Source organism: Anomaloglossus baeobatrachus, chromosome 4, assembly GCF_048569485.1.
Source record: "Anomaloglossus baeobatrachus isolate aAnoBae1 chromosome 4, aAnoBae1.hap1, whole genome shotgun sequence".
Lineage (NCBI taxonomy): Eukaryota > Metazoa > Chordata > Amphibia > Anura > Aromobatidae > Anomaloglossus > Anomaloglossus baeobatrachus.
The window spans coordinates 656,240,285-656,261,105 of NC_134356.1; the positions used below are offsets into that span (position 1 = coordinate 656,240,285).

General features: G+C 47.8%; 1 protein-coding gene and 1 long non-coding RNA gene across 3 annotated transcripts in view; one reads left to right on the plus strand and one right to left on the minus strand.

Annotated features, from left to right (window-relative positions):
* PDE4A (phosphodiesterase 4A) overlaps positions 1 to 20,821 on the plus strand; it is a 1,076,361-nt gene that overhangs the window by 533,165 nt on the left and 522,375 nt on the right. The window lies entirely within an intron of this gene.
* On the minus strand, positions 12,140 to 18,425 carry LOC142304278 (uncharacterized). Of its 2 annotated transcripts, none has more exons than XR_012753081.1 (2): positions 17,798 to 18,425; positions 12,140 to 14,862 (listed from the first exon to the last, which is right to left on the minus strand). It is a non-coding gene; the product is annotated as an uncharacterized LOC142304278 (long non-coding RNA). The 2 variants fall into 2 exon arrangements; XR_012753080.1 differs by having other exon boundaries at positions 12,140 to 14,877.

The window sequence follows — 20,821 nt, forward strand, 5'->3', positions numbered from 1 at the left end:
CTTGCTGTCTCTCAGTCCGGGGCACACACCCGGACCAACTTCAGGCTGTCTTAACTGTCACTTTCCCTTTACTTCAGCTTCTCTCCTTTGCTCCTCTACCACTTCACTTCCTTCTACTTCCTCCTCCCTAGCTGATCTGCCTGGTTTTCCCGCCTCCAGGGCTGTGAACTCCTCGGTGGGCGGAGCCAACCGCCTGGCCCACCCCCTGGTGTGGACATCAGCCCCTGGAGGAAGGCAACAAGGATTTTTGGTTAGCTTTGATGTTCCTATCTGGGGTGTAGGGTGTGGTGGTGTTGTGACCTGTGACCCCTGGCTTGCCCAGGGCGTCACAAAAACATGAATGCAGCCAATCTCAGATTCATACTGCCCACTGTTTGGGCACCATGAACTGAGTGACACGTTCCTTTTAAATTGTCATAAACTGTTTTCTCTTCCAACTTGCCTGATGGAGTGTCTATGACCACTGTTTAATAGGAGAGAGACCCGTGTGAGGGAATAGAATCTATTTTGTTCTTAAAGAAACTATCTTGTCTTGTGACTGAATGATGTTATAGGGCTCAGCTAACACTGATGGGTGGGGAAGTTTCACATTTCTGTTCACGCACCTACTGCTCTTATTGGTGCATAGTTCAGAGGAGTTATTTCTTTGTTTGAAGTACTATATAAACTGGTCACATGATGTGATAAAGCAGAAACTTTCAGTACACCACAAAGTGTGTGTGCTGCAATGATTTCCCGAGCACTTGTAAAACAAATCTTTTAATTTGGAGGGCTCAGCTAACACTGACGGGTGGTGAAGTTTCACATTTCTGTTCACGCACCTACTTCTCTTATTGGTGCATAGTTCAGAGGAGTTATTTCTTGGTTTGAGGTACTATATAAACTGGTCACATGATGTAATAAAGCAGAAACTTTCAGTACACCACAAAGCGTGTGTGCTGCAATGATTTCCCGAGCACTTGTTAAACAAATCTTTTAATTTGGAATTCCAAAAGCATAGGAGTGTATTTCACTGACACCCTCATATGCATTACATGCTCTGCTGGTCACTTCTTAAAGGAAATCTGTTAGCATGTTTTTGCTATGGAATCTTAAAGCAGCCAATCAGTGGTGGGGGCAGGGTGACACAGATTAACTGGACTGTCTGGCATGTGATGCCTAGTTGTACTGATAACCTCCAGCTTATAAAACATTGATAGTATTAAAACTAAAGCACACAACCTATTACGTGACACTGGAAATCACATGCTGTGTATTACTCATTTTCACTGGCTGTAAATGGAATCCCAGAAACTTCCTAGTTGGAGTTTACGCCGTCTAAGTCCATCCATATGCTGCATGATGAGGTCCAATTGTGAACACTTGCCCGAAGCCGTCAACAAAGTGGATTCTTTTCTGCTCTGGTTGTGATGTTTCTACACCCTAATAAACATATAGCGTCCCATAGACCTCTTTAGTGAGAACTTGGACCTGCAGGAACCGTTCGAGGCTCGAGAAAATAGTCTATTAAGACTACAGTATTTGATCTCCGACCCGTTCTCCGAGGCGGCATCTATGCAAAAGGGATGCCGGAGATTCAATTAGGGGAATTGAACAGAGAACTAAAACCACAAGGAGCGCAAGAGCGGTAATTAACATCAACTATGTGCTTCCCTCCCCAGAGTTCCACCATTAACCCGCTTTTGGGAATCATCTCACTAATGGCGGTAGCCAAGCAAGCACAGCTGAGCCGAGGCAAGATGTCAGCCTTCTTAACTATAAAACTATTTCTCCTTGTTGCACTTTCTGCAGTATAATATTCAGATATTTCCATTGCAAGTATTAGGTTATAAATAAATATGTGACACATACACAGCTTCAGGCAAGAGAATGCAAGTCTCCCACAGCCGGGTCTGTGCCATAATTGCATGGCCATGGCAGTGAAAATCTTATCCCATTTTAAAGGGGTATTCCCACCTCCAAGATCCTATGCCAATATGTAGTAGATGTAATAATAATAGTAGTAATAATAATAATAATCGCAAATACCTCCAATTAGGAATGTAGTATAGTTCTATAGGCATGTCTCTTAAGGCTACTTTACACACTGCGATATCGGTCCCGATATCGCTAGTGTGGGTACCCGTCCCCATCTGTTGCGCGACACGGGCATATCGCTGCCCGTGCCGCACAACATCGCCCACAGCCGTCACACATACTTACCTGTCCGGCGACGTCGCTGTGACCGGCGAACCGCCTCCTTTCTAAGGGGGCGGTTCGTGCGGCGTCACAACGACGTCACTGAAACGTCACTGAACCGCCGCCCAATAGCAGCGGAGGGGCGGAGATGAGCGGGACGTAACATCCCGCCCACCTCCTTCCTTCCGCATAGCGGCCGGGAGGCAGGTAAGGGGAGCTTCCTCGCTCCTGCGGCGTCACACGCAGCGATGTGTGCTGCCGCAGGAACAAGGAACAACCTCGTTACTGCTGCAGTAACGAGATTTGAGAATGGACCCCCGTGTCGCCGATTAGCGATTTTGCACGTTTTTGCAACGATGCAAAATCGCTTATCGATGTCACATGCAACTGCATCGCTAATGCGGCCGGATGTGCGTCACGAATTCCGTGACCCCAACGACTCCGCATTAGCGATGTCGTAGCGTGTAAAGCCCGCTTTACTCCCTTTGGCTAACAAGGCTAACTTTGAATACAGGGAAAAGGGTATCAAATATCAGGAATGGAGACGCGCAGGAGCAGATGAAATATAACCCTAGATTTAGCAAAACAGCGACTTTTATATGACAATAAATATTTACATTTTTATGACAAAATGCAGGTCCTCACTACAGGGAACCAACCAGCAGGATCTTCCCATATAAAGTAATGGCAGTGCCATAAAATCATACCTTCACTTTCAAATTGGATCTTTGTAGAAAAAAACGTTGATAAAAAGTCCAGAAATTGATGCATTCTGTGATTGACGTATGCAGCGGTGCGCGCCTTTGTGGGTCGGGTCCTCTGTGTAAATACCTCCTCCGACGTCCTCTATGCCATGCCCCTTTTCTATACTTGAATATTGCGTGGCACCACCATCATCACTGTTGACGGCCCGTGCGCATTGCCACAGTATTGATGCCTTCATAAAAATGGCACCAGAATCCACGCATGAGCGTACCGTGATCTCTGGTGCCATTTTATTGAAGACACTATGGAGAAGACTATTAGCAGCATTGGCATATATGAAGATTTTTTTTTTTCCATCTGCACATATGCCCCTGCCGCTCACAGGGGTACTTTGCACACTACGACATCGCAGGTGCGATGTCGGTGGGGTCAAATCGAAAGTGACGCACATCCGGCGTCGCTGTCGACATCGGAGTATGTGAATCCTTTTTACTACGATTAACGAGCGCAAAAGCGTCAAAATGGTATGATCGGTGTAGCGTCAGTCATTTCCAAAATTTCGGAAGGACCGATGTTACGATGTTGTTCCTCGTTCCTGCGGCAGCACACATCGCTGTGTGTGAAGCCACAAAAGCGAGGAACATCTCCTACCTGCGTCCCGCCTGCAATGAGGAAGGAAGGAGGGGGGCGGGATGTTTACGTCCCGCTCATCTCTGCCCCCCTGCTTCTATTGGCTGGCTGCCATGTGACGTCGCTGTGACGCTGCACGACCCGCCCCCTTAGGAAGGAGGCGGGTCGCTGGCCAGAGCTACGTCGCAGGGCAGCGATAATGTTCGCTACAGCAGCTATCACAAGATATCGCAGCTGTGACGGGGGCGGGGACTATCGCGCTCGGCATCGCAAGCATCGGCTTGCGATGTCGTAGTGTGCAAAGTACCCCTAAGGATATGCCATCAATATAAAAGTAGTGGACAACCCCTTTAAGTTATTTCCTATCCTATGTACACAGGATACTTTATAAACTTTTTAACACTTTCCCCTAATAGTACCTACTATTATGTTGGGTCCTGGTGTATGGAGAGGGCTCAGGAGCGGAGACTGCGCCACACAGGGCAGGGGCCAGCCGTGCCATAAAGTCAGCACCGCCTCTAACATCAGCGATCACCGCTAGCTCCATTCACTGCTGTTTAACCAATTAATTACCGTTATCTATCTCCGACATTGGCATTTAAGTTGCACAATCCATCCTGCTCACCTGTTTGCCCATCTCTGACATTCCCTCCTGTAACGGGAGGCGCGTACTCAACAGAAAAATAGAAAAATATATAAAGTTATGGCTCTTGGGAGAAGGAAAGGAAAAAACGAAAGCGCAAAAATTTAAATTGGCTTTGACGGGAAGGGGTTAAAGCTCACGCCTGAGAACAACGCACCGTGCAGGAGATCTTAACTATAAAACGAGGGATTAATGGGATTTCTTGTTTTGCTGATTGTTAATGCCAGACAAATCCCAGGAGCCGTGTGGCCGGCTCACCTTCCCACCGAGGAGAGTAACCAGATCCGATCATACATATTTACTCACCTGTCAGAGTCCGCTCTTTACTAACGCTGCTCCAGAGGACGCTGCGGCAATCAGGAGACAGACGCCTCCTACGCAGGTGCTGATACACATGACTGAGTAATGCCTACAGATTACATGCAAAAGTGATAGCGGAGCATTATCTGACATTGCCTAGCAGAGGACACATATAAATAGATTTATAAATGGCATCCATAATGTTCCCCATTGTGGAAAAAGCCATGGAGGGAGAGTGTAAATCAATGGATAAGCAGCGCCACTCCTGGTCACTGGTTAAATGTGGTATTGCAACTCAGCCACATTGACTTCAGAGGAGCCATGCTTCAATACCAGACACCACCAGCAGGAGAGGGGTGGCGCTGTTTCTGGAAAATAAAAAGCAGCCATGTTTGTCCAGAAACAAGCCATGCAATGATTGCCTCTTTGTGGACATCCTCTTGTGATGATTTCTTCTCCATTGGTTTTGTGGTTCTCTTTTCGGCATGTACTGGACGTCATTAATGATGTGTTGTACCAGGGGGCTGGATAACCTAGTGGCCCTAGTTACAGTGTGTGGTGTATCCACCCTGGAGTGTTACACTCCTACTCCATCAATGTGATGGGAGCCTAAATGATTGAGCGCATGCGCAAACCAGGCAATCATGTGCTGCACAGCAGGCAAGGAGGTGGGTGCTATGCTGGAAGATGCAGATTTAAAGGGGTTGTCTATCTTCAGGGACATTTATTCTCTTACTTAAATGCATGTAATCATTTTTGGCAATTTGTTATCACTAAAGCACCACTGCAGCGCTTTGTTTTACTGTATATATGCACATTATAAAGCACACCCCAAAGTGTTCCATATAAAATAATGCACCTCCATAGTCCTCCATGTAGTATAGTGCACACCCAATTATTCTTCATATAAAATAATGCACCTCCATAGTCCTCCATGTAGTATAATGCACACACCATAGTCCTCCATGTAGTATAATGCACTCCCCATAGTCTTCCATGTAGTATAATGCACTCCCCATAGTCCTCCATGTAGTATAATGCACACACCATAGTCCTCCATGTAGTATAATGCACACCCCATAGTCCTCCATGTAGTGTAATGCACACCCCATAGTCCTCCATGTAGTATAATGCACACCCCATAGTCCTCCATGTAGTATAATGCACACCCCATAGTCCTCCATGTAGTATAATGCACACCCCATAGTCCTCCATGTAGTATAATGCACACACCATAGTCCTCCATGTAGTATAATTGTCACGCTCCCCGGTGCCCGTGCCACGCTTCCCGGCTCCCCTGCCTCGCTCCCCGGCTCCCCTGCCTCGCTCCCCGGCTCCCCTGCCATGCTTCCCGGCTCCTCTGCCACGCTCCCCGGCTCCCGCACCTCGCTTCCCCACTCCCGGGCTCTGCTCCCCGATCCCCCGCTCCTCAGCCTCCATGCTCCCTCACCTGCCTCTTCCAGGCAACCTGGTCCCCGGTCCCGGCGCCCGTCTGCTGTTCTGAGCCGGCCCGGCACTCCTGCCTCCTGTACATCACATCCTGCCCTGGCTTCTTCCACCCGGGCCTCGCGCATGCGCATTAGGGCGCGCGCGCGGTCATTGACCTTTTCTTAAAGGGCCAGCATCCTCCAACAGGATATTGAAGATGCAGGTACAGGGTATATAGGGGGTTCCTTTCCAAGTGGGCGGGGCCTGTTCTTCGTGTTTGCTAAGCTAGGAGTCAGGTCTCCTTGTGTTTGTGCCATACTTACATATCTGTCTTGTAGAGTCGCCCCCGTCTCGCCAACCGGTCCTGACGACTCCCGAATCCCGAACGGTGACTGCCTGCCATCCCGTCAGTCCCTACCATCTCCGATCCCTGCATCCTGTGGTGACCCGTCTTCTCGCTCCGTCGGTTCCGGACTCTGCCTGACGTCATCTCGGCCTCCGAACCTGAGCTCCGTCACCCGCACTACCTTCAGTGACCCCGTGGTCCCAGAGACTTCTACACTCCTCTGAACGGACTGTCCTGCTACCTGTAGTGCTCCGGCTACCGGGCACCTTGCCCTCGGTGAGGTGTTCAGCCCAGTGGATCCACCTCCTGGGTCTGCCTGTCCCCCTGGCCCTAACAGTAAGAACAGGCCATGGATCCCGCCGAAGCACTAGCGGCCCAGCTGGGCACCCTACAGCAGGAACTTGTACGACAGCGCGAGACCCAGTCCCGCATGCTGGCCTTCATGTCCTCGGTGGATACCCGCCTGCACACGCTGCAAGCATCTGCCACATCCCTGGCATCTCAGGTTACTACGGCACAGTCCACGGCCACGGTTCCCGTGGCGGCTACCTCGGAAGCTTCTAAACTCCGCTTGGCCTCTCCACCCCGATATGCCGGAGATCCCAAGACCTGCAGAGGATTCCTAAACCAGTGCTCCCTCCATTTCAAGCTGCTTCCGCACTTGTTTGCCTCCGACCAAGCCAAGGTGGCGTTTGTGATGTCCCATCTAGAGGGTGAGGCACTGGCCTGGATGAACCCCTTGTGGGAGAAGGAGGACCCTGTGACCACTAACATCCAGGACTTCCTGCAGGCATTTAGAACCACCTTTGACGAACCCGGACGTGCCGCCGCATCCGCCTCATCACTCCTCAGGCTACGTCAGGGGACCATGACGGTGGGGCAGTATGCCATCCGCTTCCGCACTTTGGCCTCAGAATTGGGGTGGAACAATGAAGCCCTCACTGCCGCCTTCTGGGAAGGACTCTCCAGCCGTATTAAGGACGAGCTGGCAGGCCGCGATGTTCCTTCCACCCTGGATGCCCTGATCGCACTAGCCACCCGCGTGGACCTCAGATTCCAGGAACGATCCAAAGAGGTGTCCCGTGAGAGACGTCCGATACGGCATTCCTCTCCTCCGCAGAAGCCCGCTGTACTTCAGTCAACGTCGTCTGGTGTCTCTGTCCACGAGCCCATGCAGATTGACCGTTTGCGGCAGTCCGAACAACACCGAGCAGAACGGCTCGCCAAGGGCCTCTGCTTCTACTGTGGAGAGGGCACACACCTTCTACGCTCCTGTCCAGAGAGGCCGGGAAACTCCAAAGCCTAGGGTTGGTAGGAGAGGCCACCCTAGGTGCTAGGACTCTCTCAGACCCGGTTACGTGGACTGTTCAAGTGACAACGGGAGAAACGCGGTTCACGGCCGAGGCGTACCTCGATTCCGGGGCAGCAGGCAATTTCATCCAGCAGGCCACGGTGGACAAGTACCAGGTGCCTGTTACTCCACTCGACAAACCCCTCGTGATTGCCTCTGTAGATGGGAGACCCCTCTCTGACACCATCTCGTGGATCACCAAGCCGGTGGAACTACGTATCGGTGCCCTGCACACAGAGAACATCGCTCTCTACGTCCTCCCACACATGTCTCATCAAATCCTGCTGGGACTCCCCTGGTTACGGACACACGAACCGTCAGTCAGCTGGGGTACTGGTGAAATCACCCGATGGGGCTCCTCTTGCCACGAGAACTGTCTGAAGACTATACAGCCCATCCGACGACCTCCGGTTCCGGAGTCCCTACCGGGACTGCCCTCGGCCTATTGGTCCTTCGCGGACGTCTTTGATAAAAAGGAGTCAGAGGTACTGCCGCCACATCGTCCTTACGACTGTGCCATCGACCTACTCCCGGGAACTACACCACCTCGAGGACGGATATATCCGCTGTATCCTGCTGAAACAAGGGCCATGTCTGCCTACATCACTGAGAACCTGGCAAGGGGATTCATCCGGAGATCCTCCTCTCCTGCTGGAGCAGGCTTCTTCTTCGTTAAGAAGAAAGAGGGCGACCTACGCCCATGCATTGACTACCGGGGATTGAACAAAATCACCGTGAAAAATAAATACCCCCTGCAGCCCATCCCCGAATTGTTTGATCGGCTTAGAGGAGCTCGTGTGTTTACCAAGTTGGATCTTCGGGGTGCCTACAACCTGGTCCGCATCCGCTCTGGGGACGAATGGAAGACCGCATTCAATACTCGCGATGGGCACTATGAATACTGTGTGATGCCCTTCGGCCTGTGTAACGCCCCCGCAGTCTTTCAGGAATTGGTGAACGACGTGTTCCGGGACCTTCTCTACGTCTGTGTGGTGGTACATCTGGATGATATCCTTGTCTTCTCTCCGGACCTCCAGACCCACAGAGAGAACGTGCAGCTGGTACTACAAAGACTGAGAGAGAATCGTCTGTACGCCAAGTACGAGAAGTGTGTCTTCGAGCACTCTTCTCTTCCCTTCCTGGGTTACGTAATCTCTGATACCGGTCTGCAGATGGACCCGGAGAAGGTCTCTTCCATTCTCAACTGGCCCCCTCCTTCTGGACTGAAGGCAATCCAACACTTTCTGGGATTCGCAAACTATTACCGTCAGTTCATCCCTCACTTCTCTGCTCTGACTGCACCTCTCTCCGCCTTGACCAAGAAGGGGGCTAATCCAAAGGACTGGTCACCTGCGGCCGACGCCGCGTTTGGCTCCCTGAAACAGGCATTTGCTTTTTCCCCTGTGCTCCACCGTCCTGAGTTAAACCGACAGTTCACCTTGGAGGTGGATGCCTCCTCCTCGGGAGCCAGAGCAGTGCTCATGCAGAAGTCCTCCTCCGGGAAGATGGTTACTTGCGGTTTCTACTCCAAGAGCTTCTCAGCGCCTGAACGCAACTACACCATCGGTGACCGAGAGCTATTGGCAGTCAAACTGGCCCTGGAGGAATGGCGCTACCTTCTGGAGGGAGCAGTGTACCCCGTGATCATTTACACGGACCACAAGAACCTGGAATTCCTGCGGTCCGCTCAGCGACTGAACCCACGGCAAGCCAGGTGGTCCTTGTTCTTTGCCAGGTTCGATTTTCAGCTCCATTTTCGACTCGCGGACAAGAATGTACGAGCAGATGCCTTGTCCAGGTCATTCATGCCCATGGAGCAGGAGGAGGAGACATCCCAGCCCATCATCTGCCCTAGTAAAATCATTCTGGTGGCCCCTGTCACCCTGGCCCAGATACCGCCCGGGAAGACCTATGTCTCTGAGACTGACAGGCAAAAAGTGTTGCACTGGGGCCATGCCTCGAAAATAGCTGGCCATGCTGGTCAGAAGAAAACATGGAGTACAATTGTACGTCACTACTGGTGGCCATCCCTTCGCACGGACGTCGCTTCTTTTGTCTCAGCCTGCTCCTCTTGTGCCAGGAACAAGACGCCCAAACACCTGCCATATGGCCGTCTTCTGCCTCTGCCTATACCCTCCGTTCCGTGTCAACACATTGCAATGGACTTTATTACGGACTTGCCCCTGTCCTCCGGACACACAGTCATATGGGTCGTGGTGGATCGGTTCTCCAAAATGGCTCATTTCGTCCCTATGGCTGGACTGCCCTCTGCCCAGGAACTCGCTGACGCTTACATACAGCACATCTTCCGGTTGCATGGCTTTCCATCACACATTGTGTCCGACAGAGGAACTCAGTTTACCTCCCGCTTCTGGAGGGCCCTCTGCAAACATCTGGGAGTGACTCTGGACTTTTCTTCAGCCTACCATCCTCAGTCGAATGGCCAAGTGGAACGAGTCAATCAGATTCTGACCTCCTTCTTACGTCACTACGTTAACGCCCATCACGACGACTGGTCCACGCTTCTTCCTTGGGCTGAATTCTCCCATAACCATCACGTCAGTGAGTCCTCCTCCAGCTCTCCCTTCCATGTCGTTTACGGTCTTCAGCCTTCCGTTCCATTACCAGTATCTTCTTCCTCAGATGTCCCTGCTGCTGATACCGTAGTCCGTGACTTTTCAACGATTTGGGACTCTGTGAAGACGTCCCTTGGACGTGCTTCCCTGCGGATGAAGAGACACGCAGACAAGAGGCGTCTGGATCCTCCGTGTTTCACTCCGGGAGATCTGGTCTGGCTTGCTTCCAAATATGTCCGATTGAAGCTACCATCATACAAGCTGGGTCCTCGCTACATCGGGCCGTTTAAAGTCATCGGCAAAATAAATGAGGTCTCCTACAAGCTGCAGCTTCCGGCCACGATGAGAATACCCAACTCCTTCCACGTCTCCCTGCTCAAGCCGGTGGTCCTTGGTCCCTTCTCCGCTGTTGCCAGTTCTGCTCCTCCTCCTATTGCTGACGATGACATCTATGCGGTAAGGGATATCGTGACCATGAAAACCATACAGGGCCGACAGTTCTTCCTGGTGGACTGGGCTGGGTATGGTCCTGAGGATAGGTCCTGGGAACCCCGGGAGAATGTGGGTACTCCTCTGATTCGTGCCTTCCTGTCCCGGTTGCGGGGAGCAGGGCGTGGGGGAGGGGGTACTGTCACGCTCCCCGATGCCCGTGCCACGCTTCCCGGCTTCCCTGCCACGCTCCCCGGCTCCCCTGCCACGCTCCCCGGCTCCCCTGCCACGCTTCCCGGCTCCTCTGCCACGCTCCCCGGCTCCCGGACCTCGCTTCCTCGCTCCCGGGCTCTGCTCCCCGGTCCCCCGCTCCTCAGCCTCCATGCTCCCTCACCTGCCTCTTCCAGGCAACCCGGTCCCGGCGCCCGTCTGCTGTTCTGAGCCGGCCCGGCACTCCTGCCTCCTGTACATCACATCCTGCCCTGGCTTCTGGCACCCGGGCCTCGCGCATGTGCATTAGGGCGCGCGCGCGGTCATTGACCTTTTCTTAAAGGGCCAGCATCCTCCAACAGGATATTGAAGATGCAGGTACAGGGTATATAGGGGGTTCCTTTCCAAGTGGGCTGGGCCTGTTCTCCGTGTTTGCTAAGCTAGGAGTCAGGTCTCCTTGTTTTTGTGCCATACTTACCTATCTGTCTTGTAGAGTCGCCCCCGTCTCGCCAACCGGTCCTGACGACTCCCGAATCCCGAACGGTGACTGCCTGCCATCCCGTCAGTCCCTACCATCTCCGATCCCTGCATCCTGTGGTGACCCGTCTTCTCGCTCCGTCGGTTCCGGACTCTGCCTGACTTCATCTCGGCCTCCGAACCTGAGCTCCGTCACCCGGACTACCTTCAGTGACCCCGTGGTCCCAGAGACTTCTACACTCCTCTGAACGGACTGTCCTGCTACCTGTAGTGCTCCGGCTACCGGGCACCTTGCCCTTGGTGAGGTGTTCAGCCCAGTGGATCCACCTCCTGGGTCTGCCCGTCCACCTGGCCCTAACAATAATGCACACCCCATAGTCCTCCATGTAGTATAATGCACACCCCATAGTCCTCTATGTAGTATAATGCACACACCATAGTCCGCCATGTAGTATAATGCACACCCCATAGTCCTCTATGCAGTATAATGCACTCCCCATAGTCCTCCATGTAGTATAATGCACTCCCCATAGTCCTCTATGCAGTATAATGCACTCCCCATAGTCCTCCATGTAGTATAATGCACACCCCATAGTCCTCTATGCAGTATAATGCACTCCCCATAGTCCTCCATGTAGTATAATGCACACACCATAGTCCTCCATGTAGTATAATGCACACCCCATAGTCCTCCATGTAGTATAATGCACACCCCATAGTCCTCTATGTAGTATTGTCAAGGGAGGAATTTTGGGTCAAGACTGCTAATGGAGTCTTCGTTTAGGATCCAGAGACGGTGCCCCATTAATGCTGTATACCAGTGCCGATATATATCAATGTATATAAGACAAAGAACACAGACATGCTCTCTTTTCAGCCAGCATCACCAACTGACTTGGTTTTAATGAGATAGATCCAATTATACAGTAAGTAAGCCTAAATAACCTTGAAACTAACGAAGGAGTGCATTCACTCCCCAATTTCTCACATCACTCCTGCCCTCCCGTACATTCCTTTTGTGTGAACATTACTGATAAGAGTTTATAGCTTCACATCTGGCTTCATCATCTTTAGTTAACTCCTTCATGATTATACAACTTTGAATTATACTATAGGTCTGTGCAATTGCTACACAGACAGACAGATAATTTTGCATCTACATCTACATTTTGATTTAGTTATATACACAGATATTCTTATTACGTTTAAATAAACATACTACAGCTCAGGTGACCTCCACAGTCCCCCCTTTAATAAAATATCTGTGAATATTATTAACCTTAAATTTAAAAATTTTCCCCATTTAGATATATTTTATTATTTGGGACTTATTTGTGACCTATTGCCCTTGGGACTTTAATTATATCTATATCTATATATGCGGGCTTTTCATGAAATCGGTTGTTTAATTTAACACTATAGGCTTTTTTTTGCTCCCCCCCTTAAGTACTTATTTTTATTTATTAAATATAACTCTATGATTTATAGGGGCTATTAGAATTGGCGTTATTACTCTTATTAGGGCACATTATCCTGATTAGGAAAAATTGAATCTAAACCTTATTTAAAAATTAGCACATAATTAAAAAAACAAAAAACAAAAGGACATTTGGAAATTGTCCATGGTTCTTCTTTCTGGATATTAAACAAAAAGGAGGATGCTTAGTCAGTGCTAGTCCACTTAGGGCCACTTTGTGAACCTGGATAATCTGCTCTTGATAAAAAAACAACAAAACATGATGAGGCTTCATGTGAACAGTTTGTGGCCCAGACTTGGAAAAACCTTCTGGAATAATGGGTTGAATAGCAGCCGCTTTCTGCTTCGGTTGTGTTGGGTCCATTGGTTTTTGAGATGTGACGTCAAGTCGCGTGTCACTGCCAGTGCTCCGCAGACTAGGCCGGAGAGACATCAGCCTGATGGGATAGGCTCTTCCAAAACTTTTCCTGAAATGAGATTTTCCATATCTAGCATTTTGTATTAAGGAAAATTACTGAAATTAGTAGGAAACAAAAACATTTGTAATGGTTAGATTACATTAACCAAACCACATTTTTGGGTCTATGAAATGGCTGAATTAAGTATTTTCGACTACTCAATTCGTACCTTCAACAGTCCTCCCCTTGACTTATTTCTGCCATTTCCAAATACTAAGGGTACCGTGTTCCCTTAGGAAAAGAGGAAGAAAGATCTGTTGGGAAATCCTGCCTGACTGAACGTTGAGGCATGGGTGGAGAGGGGAATGGGATTTCTTCACCGGTTTGAGACCAAGGACCCCTAGGCGAGTCCTCACCCTTTGTAGTTGGACTTTCCCATGTCTCAAGGTTCTCTAAGTCCTCTCTTCTGTTTCGGCAATGATGGTTTGGGACTGTACAGGTTTTTTGTAAAGGATAAATATAAGCAGGACGGTCAGTGCAGCTTCTGTGGATCGACCCTTCTGCAATGCGGGGCGTGAATCTATGTTGTCCTGCCGTTGAGCTTTATCGAAATTTCTGTGTCCTTTTAGGATTAATCAGTCTCCGGACCGAAAACCATATACTACTAACTCTGATTTAGGATCTGGAATTAGAAAATACACTTGTTTATTTCACTAATTAGTCAATCATATGAAAATTATACATGGTTTGCGCTAGACCAAAGAAAAACATTTTACATTGGAACCTGTTTATTACTAAAGAGAAACACAACACACACTAAAGAGAAATACAACACGCATTGATTTACAACTTATCAGTTTGTTTGTTTGTTTACATACCACTTGCATTATGTGGATTTTCAGCAATGACGTCGTTTTCTGCACTGGAAAGCCTCTGACCAGACCTGGAAAGAAATCTACACAACACGCACAGACTTGCATACAACGTGCTCATGATAAACATCTATAATCAGTTTGCAGTCTCTAAGAATGGGTAGAGCAGGTGCAGGGTGTTTCTACGGACTCTTTACAGTTTTTCCTCATTGTTTTAAAAACGTGCTTCACAAGACTGGGTGAGTTTATCTACCTGGGTACTGAACCCTGGCGTCACCAAAGCGCACACTGATATCTAACTTTCACAGATGTTAGTCCATGTTACTTGGGCCATCATTAAGAAGAGATCTCATGGCAGAGAAAGCTTACCACCCTTCATCCACAGACCTTCCTCAGTCAGCCGGCTCCCTGCGTCTCGCACTCCACTCCTTATTGGTTCACTTGATCCTGTAGGGATTTAAGAACACAAGGAGTGACAGAAGTCACTGACGTGACCGGTGTCACCGAGGCATGGTCTTTATGCATGGTAAAGGACTCCTCAACTCTAGGCCCGTTCACTGCTTCTTGGTCAGCTGCACCTATACGGGGATCTCCATCCGATTCCATCAGCTCAGATCTAGACTTTCTTTTCGGCGTACCTAGCTTATTTGACAACAGGAAAGATCTACATCCTACATACATTTTGACTATCTTACCTACCTCTGCTCCACCCATCTAGAGAGGCACTTACGTCACTTCCTTCTGTACCGATAGGAGGGGAGGGAGTGGCCTAAATTTAGATTACCTCATGTTGTGTGAACTGTAGCATATCCAGTGCAGAATCGACCACCATCTTGTTCCATCTATAAAAACAAAGACTAAAAGAAATATAGATTAGATCATTCCTATAACAGACATATATTCCTACATTCATAATAATCCAATAAACATGACATAACTGTTGCAAAAAAAAGGCCAGCTTTAAAGCCTGCTTTAAAGCCTATCCAATATGTCTACTGCTGGAAAAATACAATAGATATCTACTTCCTCCCTTTTTATATACTACTTTGGCAAAATATATAGCTCTATAACAGTAAACAATAAGATTAACCAACAAATAAATATAACTTATACTCTACTGGGAAATTTTGAAACCTTACAACAGGGTTCATAGATATTCTATATCTACAAAAAAAAAAAGGAAAACAATCAATATTGGCAGTTTGTATGCAAAAATAATAAAAAACAAAAACGTAACCATAAAAACGAAAACCTAATTTGTATATTTTAAAAATATACTTTTCCCTGCAAAATTAATTTAATTATTTAAATAGCAGCAGAATACTATTGATAATCTCCTATGAAATTTTGAACTCTAAAGATTAAACAAAATCCACTCCACCAGCCGGAAAAAGCACTGGTTAGTACATAAGACAGAAACAGCTTTGTAAATCTGCTGAAGCTACCTTTTTCCTTTTTTTTTTTTTTTTTTTTTTTTTTTTTTTTTACTTTTCTCTACTTCCTTATTTTTTATTTTTTTTTCTGCTCTCTACAACTTGTGACTAGCAGCAGCTTACTGATAATACTCCCACACATCCCTGCACTGACTTATGCCCCCCCTGACTCCTTCAGGATGCGCGATGTTAGAACAGCTGGTGGGAAAAACAGATACAAGAAAAAAAACCATGGGCAGAACTTTCACTATAGAAATATATAAAATATATTTCTGTACCGTGTCAGCCAGCAGAAACAAAGGTACTACAGAAACATATATTATAGAAACCTTAAGATCTTAAGATTGATGGAGTGGAATGGAGAGCATCATTAAAGCGGGTAGCTTGGGATTGGAAATCACTGCAACAAAAACAAGCAGTCCGGGGCTCCCCCCCTGTGTCATTAGGGAAGGTTGGGGCAGACTCCTGGGTGCAGCCGGACTGTGGGCAGTATCTTGGAAAATCTCCTAAAACTGATTTAAAGGGATACTATGATACTCTGGGAAAAGGCACACCTGGCTTCAGGTAGATCATTACTGAATCTACAGGGAACACCTTTATTGTAAATTTATGTGTTGCAGGTTTTGGTTACGGTTTTGAGGGTACCTGGCCAAACACTGAGATTTGGAGGTGTGACACTTTCTTTGATAGTGACTAAACTGACCACAACGCCAACAATTCTGTTGCTGGCTCTGCTGGTTTTGTTGATTGGGAGCTACGTATACGGGGTTTGGACTTTGTTGGGGCATGGGCTGTGGCGGGGGCTGCACCGGCACATTTGTATACACAAATTGATCTTGAGCCCATCTTTTTAAAGCAACACAATACTGTTGTCCACTTTAAAAAAATAGTGTCATCAGTGCCTGGGTGCATTGGGAGATGGGGCTCCATTAAGAGCCAAAAACTGTCTCCTGCTTTTACTTTGGTGAGATTAACAAGGTCCTTCCGGGCAGCTGAGTATAACTGATGGACCTGTAGCATCTTCCTATAAAATCGCATAGGGTTAATGCTGGGATCTGGCAGGCAGGGGATTAATGCCGCTGACTGGGTGGGGTTGAAAGGGACATATTTAAATGAGGGCTGTTCCTCGTCAGGTTCGGGGTAAGGCTCACTATGTGTCCTAAGGAAAAAAGGGGGATCCAAGGGGAGGGAATTGATAATTGGGGAGTTTGACGGCAGACTGGCCGGTATGGGGGTGAGACGGCATTGCAGGTATGGGAGGGAAAAGGGGTATGGGTGTGGAAAGAGTTAAGGGATGCTGTCTAGTGACTGCAGCATCTGTGAATATCTCCGGGACGGGGGAATAGAATGGGGATCAGGTTGTGGGGCAGCAACAAAACAACCTATCGGAGAACCCTCAGATCTGTCCTCAGACTCGGGTAACATATAGTAAAACACAACATCTCCTCGCTCATCTTCATCTTCAATCTCAATATATCTTTCTGATAGCAATGCCTGCGATATTCTGCCAAACAATTCTGCATCATTCAACAATCTCCTGTCTTGTAACTTGCCCTTTTTTGCTTTCAATGCTGTTGCCCATAGTGACGGTTGTAACCGACCTCCTTTTGGTAATTCTAACATTTTAAAAATCTCCAAGGCACGACATACAGCTTTCTTCCCTTCTCTCTGCAACTAGCGCTAACACAGTCTGTGAACCTTCAGGCCTCTCAACTTTCTGTCTCCTCTGTCTGAACATTTTTGCTATCTTGGTGGTGTCTGGATTACACTAATATAACCATGCGGTGAGCGTTAGAGTCCGGCCGGCACCTAAGGCTACACCTCTATACTAGCTGGCAACTCCTCAGCTATATAGTAATAAGGGTATCCCGTGATATGGAGGAGGGGTACAAAATGTATTCCCTCCGGACTTGATCAGCTGCACCAAAATTAATGTCCTAATCCCTATCTTCAGCCACGGGAACCCCCTAATAAGGGTATCTCGTGATATGGAGGAGGGGTACAAAAGGTATTCCCTCCGGACTTGGTCAACTGTATCAAAATTAATATCCTAATCCCTATCTTCAGCCACGGGAACCCCCCCGCGTCTTTAATTACAGACCGGGTCAGTCTAACTAGCTATATCCAGCCACCACCGTCTTTCCTGCCCTAACAACCGTCCTCTGGATCCCATGTGACACTCGATCCACACCTCAGGGCTGGGATCGTGCTCTGAGCTCCAGCGGGCACTACCCCTGAGTCACAATCAGGTACCTTTTAACACCGATATGGACACACAGCCCGTCACTCCCTCCTCTCCAAAACCAACCACAACGGCAGTGAATACACAGTATGTAACACTTACCCGTGGGGTCGGAGGTGATCAGCCTGGTTGGAGCGGAGGGAGGTCTCAGTCCGTGACATCCAAACGATCGGTATTTGCAGGTCGGTATTGCGTCCTTGAAGGAGCTCCACGTTGAGTGCGCCAAACTGTCAAGGGAGGAATTTTGGGTCAAGACTGCTAATGGAGTCTTCGTTTAGGATCCAGAGACGGTGCCCCATTAATGCTGTATACCAGTGCCGATATATATCAATGTATATAAGACAAAGAACACAGACATGCTCTCTTTTCAGCCAGCATCACCAACTGACTTGGTTTTAATGAGATAGATCCAATTATACAGTAAGTAAGCCTAAATAACCTTGAAACTAACGAAGGAGTGCATTCACTCCCCAATTTCTCACATCACTCCTGCCCTCCCGTACATTCCTTTTGTGTGAACATTACTGATAAGAGTTTATAGCTTCACATCTGGCTTCATCATCTTTAGTTAACTCCTTCATGATTATACAACTTTGAATTATACTATAGGTCTGTGCAATTGCTACACAGACAGACAGATAATTTTGCATCTACATCTACATTTTGATTTAGTTATATACACAGATATTCTTATTACGTTTAAATAAACATACTACAGCTCAGGTGACCTCCACAGTATAATGCACACACCATAGTCCGCCATGTAGTATAATGCACACCCCATAGTCCTCTATGCAGTATAATGCACTCCCCATAGTCCTCCATGTAGTATAATGCACACCCCATAGTCCTCTATGCAGTATAATGCACTCCCCATAGTCCTCCATGTAGTATAATGCACACCCCATAGTCCTCTATGCAGTATAATGCACTCCCCATAGTCCTCCATGTAGTATAATGCACACCCCATAGTCCTCCATGTAGTATAATGCACTCCCCATAGTCCTCCATGTAGTATAATGCACACACCATAGTCCTCCATGTAGTATAATGCACACCCCATAGTCCTCCATGTAGTATAATACACATCCCATAGTCCTCCATGTAGTATAATGCACACACCATAGTCCTCCATGTAGTATAATGCACACACCATAGTCCTCCATGTAGTATAATGCACACCCCATAGTCCTCCATGTAGTATAATGCACACCCCATAGTCCTCTATGTAGTATAATGCACACACCATAGTCCGCCATGTAGTATAATGCACACACCATAGTCCGCCATGTAGTATAATGCACACCCCATAGTCCTCTATGCAGTATAATGCACTCCCCATAGTCCTCCATGTAGTATAATGCACACACCATAGTCCGCCATGTAGTATAATGCACACCCCATAGTCCTCTATGCAGTATAATGCACTCCCCATAGTCCTCCATGTAGTATAATGCACTCCCCATAGTCCTCCATGTAGTATAATGCACACACCATAGTCTGCCATGTAGTATAATGCACATCATATAGTCCTCTATGCAGCATAATGCACTCCCCATAGTCCTCCATGTAGTATAATGCACTCCCCATAGTCCTACATGTAGTATAATGCACTCCCCATAGTCCTACATGTAGTATAATGCACTCCCTATAGTCCTCCATGTAGTATAATGCACACCCCATAGTCCTCCATGTAGTATAATGCACACACCATAGTCCGCCATGTAGTATAATGCACTCCCCATAGTCCTCCATGTAGTATAATGCACACACCATAGTCCGCCATGTAGTATAATGCACTCCCCATAGTCCTCCATGTAGTATAATGCACTCCCCATAGTCCTCCATGTAGTATAATGCACACACCATAGTCCGCCATGTAGTATAATGCACTCCCCATAGTCTTCCATGTAGTATAATGCACTCCCCATAGTCCTCCATGTAGTATAATGCACTCCCCATAGTCCTCCATGTAGTATAATGCACACACCATAATCCGCCATGTAGTATAATGCACTCCCCATAGTCTTCCATGTAGTATAATGCACTCCCCATAGTCCTACATGTAGTATAATGCACTCCCCATAGTCCTCCATGTAGTATAATGCACACCCCATAGTCCTCTATGCAGTATAATGCACTCCCCATAGTCCTCCATGTAGTATAATGCACACCCCATAGTCCTCCATGTAGTATAATGCACTCCCCATAGTCCTCTATGCAGTATAATGCACTCCCCATAGTCCTCCATGTAGTATAATGCACTCCCCATAGTCCTCCATGTAGTATAATGCACTCCCCATAGTCCTCCATGTAGTATAATGCACACCCCATAGTCCTCCATGTAGTATAATGCACACCCCATAGTCCTCCATGTAGTATAATGCACTCCCCATAGTCCTCCATGTAGTATAATGCACACCCCATAGTCCTCCATGTAGTATAATGCACACCCCATAGTCCTCCATGTAGTATAATGCACACCCCATAGTCTTCCATGTAGTATAATGCACTCCCCATAGTCCTCCATGTAGTATAATGCACACCCCATAGTCTTCCATGTAGTATAATGCACTCCCCATAGTCTTCCATGTAGTATAATGCACACCCCATAGTCCTCCATGTAGTATAATGCACACCCCATAGTCCTCCATGTACTATAATGCACTCCCCATAGTCCTCCATGTAGTATAATGCACTCCCCATAGTCCTCCATGTAGTATAATGCACACACCATAGTCCTCCATGTAGTATAATGCACTCCCCATAGTCCTCCATGTAGTATAATGCACACACCATAGTCCGCCATGTAGTATAATGCACTCCCCATAGTCCTCCATGTAGTATAATGCACTCCCCATAGTCCTCCATGTAGTATAATGCACACCCCATAGTCCTCCATGTAGTATAATGCACACCCCATAGTCCTCCATGTAGTATAATGCACACCCCATAGTCCTCCATGTAGTATAATGCACACCCCATAGTCCTCCATGTAGTATAATGCACTCCCCATAGTCCTCCATGTAGTATAATGCACTCCCCATAGTCCTCCATGTAGTATAATGCACACCCCATAGTCCTCCATGTAGTATAATGCACACCCCATAGTCCTCCATGTAGTAT